This window comes from Dipodomys spectabilis, unplaced genomic scaffold (assembly GCF_019054845.1).
Source record: "Dipodomys spectabilis isolate Male_0828 unplaced genomic scaffold, ASM1905484v1 ptg000064l, whole genome shotgun sequence".
Classification (NCBI taxonomy): Eukaryota; Metazoa; Chordata; class Mammalia; order Rodentia; family Heteromyidae; genus Dipodomys; species Dipodomys spectabilis.
The window spans coordinates 1,535,969-1,542,376 of record NW_024870741.1 but is presented as its reverse complement, the minus strand read 5'-3'; the positions used below and the strand labels follow the sequence as shown (position 1 = coordinate 1,542,376).

General features: G+C 41.9%; 1 pseudogene; it reads left to right on the top strand.

The window, feature by feature from the left end:
- The first annotated feature begins 242 nt into the window (after positions 1-242).
- LOC122108707 lies at positions 243-1,157 on the top strand (annotated as a pseudogene).
- The last annotated feature ends 5,251 nt before the right edge of the window (positions 1,158-6,408 follow it).

Sequence of the window (6,408 nt, the reverse complement as noted above, 5' to 3'; positions counted from 1 at the left end):
GCAGAAAACTAGAAGTGGATCTCTGCTTGCACTAACATCAACTCAAAATAGATTAACTATATTAAAATCAGCCAAACTACTATAACACAGAAAAAGGGTGATATTAGAACTTATAGGTATTGAGGTGCGAGCTGGGCAGCTGCACGCCGAGCACCAGTAGTTGCGCTCCAGATCCTGCAATCTCACACTGCCTGCCTAGACCCAGTAACCGCTTACTCCAGTTGGCCCCTGCGACAGGCGTCATGCATCGAGTGGCGCCCCGCACTCTGGGCAGCTCTGCTCACCGCCCTGGCTCTGTTCCTCAGGCCGCCGGTGACGAGGGTCCCATCTTACGCTGAGAGCCCTGTGATGCCAAAGCGCTGGCTCAGTGCAGGGGTGTGCCGATCTGGTGCCCGAGCCAGGCTATGCCTGCTGCCTGACATGTGCTCTGCGCAAGGGCCAGCCGTGCGGTGTCTACACCGAACGCTGCAGCTGCAGCTAGGGGCTCAGCTGCCAGCTGCCACTGGGCAAGCCGTGCCCACTGCAGGCGCTACTGGACGGCTGCGGGTTCTCCCCCAATGCCAGCATCCCGGCCAGCTGAGGCTTACCTGCTGCTGGTGCCCTCCGCCTCAGGAAATACTAGTGAGTCGGAGAAGGACCGAGGCACAGGGAGCGTGGAGAGCCATGCCCTGCCCTGCACACATAGGGTGCCTGACTCCAAGTTCCATTCCATTCACGCAAAGCTGGACACCATCAAGAAAGGTCACGCGAAGGACAACCAGCGCTATAAAGTTGACTATGAGTCCCAGAACATGGACACCAAGACCTTCTCCTCGGAGTCCAAACGGGACACAGAATATGGTCCCTGCCTTAGAGAGATGGAAAACACCCTGAATCACCTGAAGTTTCTCAATGTGCTGAGTCCCAGGGGTGTGCACATCCCCAACTGGGACAAGAAAGGATTTTATAAGAAGAAGCAGTGTAGCCACTCCAAAGGCAGAAAGCAGGACTTCTGCTGGTGCGTGGACAAGTATGGTCAGCCCCTCTCAGGCTTCAAGAGCAAGGGCACCGATGACGTGCACTGCCTCGGCATGCAGAGGCAGTAAACCCCACTGCATCAGTTAAATTGGAGCTCCAATACGCCTTACTTTGCACAAAAGACTGCCACGGACAGAACAGCACCTGCCTATAGCCTCAACTTATATTTATTTTTGTGATGACTTGGTTTTGTGTGTGTGTGTTTTTTTAAGAAAACCAAAGTTTAGACAGAGATTTTTGAAATGTTTATTGTTCCTTTAAATGGTAAACTTGAGCATCTTTCCACTTTTCAGTAGTCAGAAAAGAAAATTAATTTCTCTGTTGCTTTCTGTAAAAATAACTGATACTCCTGCCCAAAGCATCGGATTTGATCCCCTTCTAGAATCCTCTCCACATCTGCCCATTGGAACAGCTGACCTTCTGCCTCCCTCACTTCAGTGGCTATTGTAGAAGACACCTCTTTGCCCTCCGCCCTGCTCAGAACATGGGCCCATGGAGAACAGGAAAGTCAGAAACTCCAGTCACCTGGACAGGACATCTCTACCATACATGAGACCCCTGGCCCTCCTGGAACTATCTGATTCCAAGGCATGGACCCCTGGGCCACAAAGCTTCTTCATTATCTGCAAGTGACTTGATCTGCTTGGAAAATACTGGAGACATTGAGGTGGAATATAACTGACCAAGAAAGTTCTATAAAACTGACCAAAAAAGTTCTAGCACATTTTGGGAAACTTGTAAATGCAGATCTTTCTGACTTCCCTCCATTAGGCAGCTTTTCAAGGATGGAGCCCAGTGGAAGGCCCAGGGTGGCCTTGGCTGTGGTCCAGCAGGGCATAGAGGAGGCTGGGAGTATACCCCACACTTCACCAGTAATGGAGTAATCGCTCTGGAGACAACAACAACAACAACAAAATGTTTTCTAATTTAACTCCTAGTTTGGGGTTGAGGATAATAAACTATTTAAAGGCAAAGGTTTATTTTCACCCCTCATCTTTATTCTTGACCTAACAAAACAATGGTGTTTAATGTTATCTAAACAGGAAAGATGAACAGCTTGTTGAGAAGCCTCATAGGGACACTGGGAGCACATAGAGAATAACTTGTGTTTGTTGAACTTGGAGTCCAACTTATACTTTACAATTCACACATGTATGCAGAGAGAGTTATATGTTCTCAATAGTTAACATTGTATACAGCATAGCCCAACTATAATAGGATCCATACTAGATAATCCTAGACAGTGTTAGATACTGGAAGGTGTCACTATGGCCGTGACCAGGAGAGGACACTCAGTCCAGGCTGGGCTTTTCTGTCCCCAAGGCCAAACCCATGGCAGCGTTGGGTGTGTGGCGATTGTCCTGTCCTACACTGCAGAGAGCTCTCCTTAAGAACAAAAAGAGTCCTCAAGACAGTCTGCCTACTTATTACGAGCTTTCCTTTATTTTTTTAATTTTTTGGGGGGGAAAGTATTTTTTGAAAAGTTTTGTCTTGCGATGGATTTATAAAAGTAAATAAAGTTTTTACCATTAAAATAATAATTAAAAAAAGAACTTATAGGTACTGGCAGGAACTTCCTGAATAGAATCCCAGGGGCATAATAGATAGGAAAGAGACCCAACAAATGGGACTACACCAAAGAAAAAACCTACACAAGCTAGAGACATAGCCACTAAATTAAAAAGACAGCCAACAAATTAGGAAAAGATATTTACCTGCAATACATCAGACAAAGGGCTAATTTTCAATGTATACATGGATCTCAAGGAACAACTCCTCCGCAAACTAATAAACCAATCACCAAATGGGCAGAGGAGCTAAGGAGAGACTTCTCATAAGAAGAGGTAAGAAACATATCAGGAAAAGGTTCATCATCCCTGGCCATAAAGAAAATATAAATCAAAGTAATCCTGAGATACCATCTTATCCAAATACCTTGAATTAGACAACAAATGTTGGTGGGGAAGTGGAGAAATTAGAAAATGGCAAGGACATTTGTACAACCATGTTCCTTGCTGCTCAATTCACAGTGACAAGAAATGTACACAACCCAGATGCCCCACAATAAATGAATGGAACCAATAATTATGCCATCTATATACAATGAAATTTTACAGAGCCATTAGAAAGGATAAAATAATGTCATTTGCAGGGAAATGGAGACACTAGAATAAATCATGTTAAGAAAGTTAAGAGAACATCAAATTGAGAAATGGTACCTGTTCCCCTGATATGTGGAAGAAAGGTTTAAAACACAATGGGATATGACATACTGTACAGGACTCTAGGCATCATTTACAGTAAGAACAGAAGAGGAAGCATTTGGAGAAAATCACAAAGTTGTAATACACAAGCACTTTTCTATATAATACTATATATATATGTATACAGAGAGAGAGAGAGAGAGAGAGAGAGAGAGAGAGAGAGAGAGAGAGAGAGAGAGAGAGAGAATTGAATTGCAATGATAAGGAAACAAAGGAACTTTCTTAATTTGTCTTTTCATTTTCTGATGAATCTGTATTCTTCACCTAATATACAGGGAAGATGGTGGAAGGGCACAGAATTAGTGGGAAGTGGGTGCAAAAAATGCAGCACCAGAGCCCTCTGGCTGTACTGGACATTGATGAAAGTGAACCATGCAAGTCGAGGGTCAAGATGGGAGGGAGGGTATGGAAGAGATTGTGGGAACAGAAAGGTAACCCTGCTCTATATCACCGCTAAAACAATTTTTTTTTAAAGAAGAGGGTTCCCGAATGAGAACATATGAGAATAGGAAAATACAGAGCAGATAATTCTTTTTTTATGTCCTTGGTATCTGATAGTTTCAATCAATATCTATTGTCCTACCAACTGAGTCATACCTCTAACCCCAAAAGTCCTTACAATATTCAAATTTTTCATTGATTTCTTCATATTTTCTATTTACTTTTTGGTTGTGTGTGTGTGTGTGTGTGTGTGTGTGTGTGTGTGTGTGTGTGTGTGTGTAAGAAATGGAGTTTGATCGCAGGATCTAGGTGCTATCCCTGAGCTTCTTTTTTATTCAAGAGTACACTCTACCACTTGAGCCAAAGCTTCACTTCGGGATCTTCTTGAACAGTTTATGGGAGATAAAAGATTCACAGAGACGTTTTTGCACCGCTAGATTCAAATCATCATCTTCAGATCGCAGCCTCTGGAGTAGGTAGTATTAGAGGCATGAGTCAAGGCTTCTGACTTATGAATTGTTGTCCCTTTTTAAAAAAGCTGGTGCCAGTGGTTCATGCCTGTAATTGTAGCACCACAGGAGGCTGAAATATGATAATTGAGTTTTAAAGACAACCTGGGTAAGAAAGTCTGTGAGACCATTATCTCATAATCTGGTTAGCAAGAAACCAGAAGGGGCACTGGCTCAAACTGGTAGAGTGATAGCCTTGAGCACAAAAGAACAGGGACTGCCCTCAGGCCCTGAGTTCAAGCCCCACATATAAAAAAATGTAAAAAATTTGCAATCACTTGTAATCTCAACATCTTCAATTGGTGGTGTATCTAAAGTTAATTTGCATCTCACTTCGTATGTATTTGAGGGGGAACTAAACATATAACATTTTTTTAAAAAAATGAGCAGTTGGGTTCAGGTGGCTCATGCCTGTAATCCTACCTTTTCAGGAGGCTGAGAAATGAATATGGTGGTTAAAAGACAACCTGGGCAGAAAAGTTCCCATGAGACTGCTATTTCCAATTAACCACTAAAAAACAAGAAATGACACTGTGGTTTAAACTGGTAGGGTAGAGTACTAGCATTGAGCAAAGGAGTTCTGGCACAATACCCATGCCCTGTGTTCAAGTCCCATGTCTGAAAGAAAAATAGAAATCAGGGCTGGGATGTTGGCTCAGTGCTAGAGTGCTTGCCTTGCATGTTGAACCTTTGGGTTCAATTACTCAGTACCACATAAGCAGAAAAAGCCAGAAGTGGCATTGTTCCTCAAGTGGTAGCTGCTAGCCTTGAGGTGAAGAGCTAAGGGACAATGCCCAGGCCAGAGTTTAAGATCCATGATGGATAAAAACAAACAAACAAAAATAGTTCAAACATTTAAATGATGTGCACAATAGACTATATACTAAAGATGAAAGATTACATTAATGAATTAATAATTAAAGTGATCAACATTGTTTCGATGTTGTAAGTGGTGAATATAGCAGAAAAAGTGATAAGAAATAATGATTCAGTTCTAACCACTCATATTGTTTTAAACTTATTTCTACTTTTAAACTAAAGGGGCACATAAGTATCATTTTACAAAAAAACAAAAATTGTACATGTATTTCAGCCTGAATTCCACGTTTTATAATTTTCCTTTTAGTAAACAATCAGTATATTTTCATATAAAATACTTGTAATGCCTTTATTTAATACTTACCATTCTAGTATTTGATTATATCATAATTCCTCCCTTACTTCTTTTCTTCATATCCTTTCCTCCTTTCTATACTAGCAGTTAAATTAAAGGATTCATGCACTTAAGGTAGGTCGTCTAAAAATGAGCCACACGCCTGCTCTTTTTGCTTTAGTCACTTTTGATTTGTTGGTCATGTGGCTTGAACTCTGGGCCTGGAGACTGTCATTGCACTCTTCAGCTCATGGCAAGTGATCTACTGTTTGAGCCACAGTGCCACTTCTGATTTTCTGGTGGTTTAATGGAAATAAGAGTCTCACAGACTTTTCTGCCTAGACTGGCATTGAACTGTCATCTTCAGATCTCAACCTCCTGAGTAGCTAAGATTACAGGCATGAGCCACCTGCACCCAGCTCTGCTTTAGCCTTATTTTTTTTTGGGGGGGGGGACTCAACTCTGGGCCTGGACACTGTCCCTCAGCTCTTCAGCTCAAGTATAGCACTCTAACACTTGAGCCAAAGTTCCACTTCCAGTATTTTTTTATTCTGCTTATGTGATGCTGAGGAATGGAACACAGGGCTTCATACATGCAAGGCAAGCGCTCTACCACTGAACCACCTTCCCAACCCTGCTTTATCCATTTTTATGGCAGGGTTTTCTGTTTATGACCTGGCCAGCATGGTCCACTATCCTTCTTTTTACCTTTTCTGAGTAGATAAAATATAAAGCACAATGCATTGGGTTCAGATATTGATTGAGATCCAATATTGTGAATGTTTCCCTGGGCTAGCTTCAAATCATAATTCTCTCTGTATCAGTCAAGACCTAATAGCTAACATTACAACTATGAGCTCTCATGCGTGGCTCAAATTTCTGACCACTAAAACATATGAACAAAGTTTTAATAATTTTAAATGTTCAATTTGAGGACAATGAGTGCTTTTAATTGCCTAGTTTCAAATTTCACCAAAAAACACAAATATTAACTTTTGATTTCCTAGATTAAATAAGCAGATAA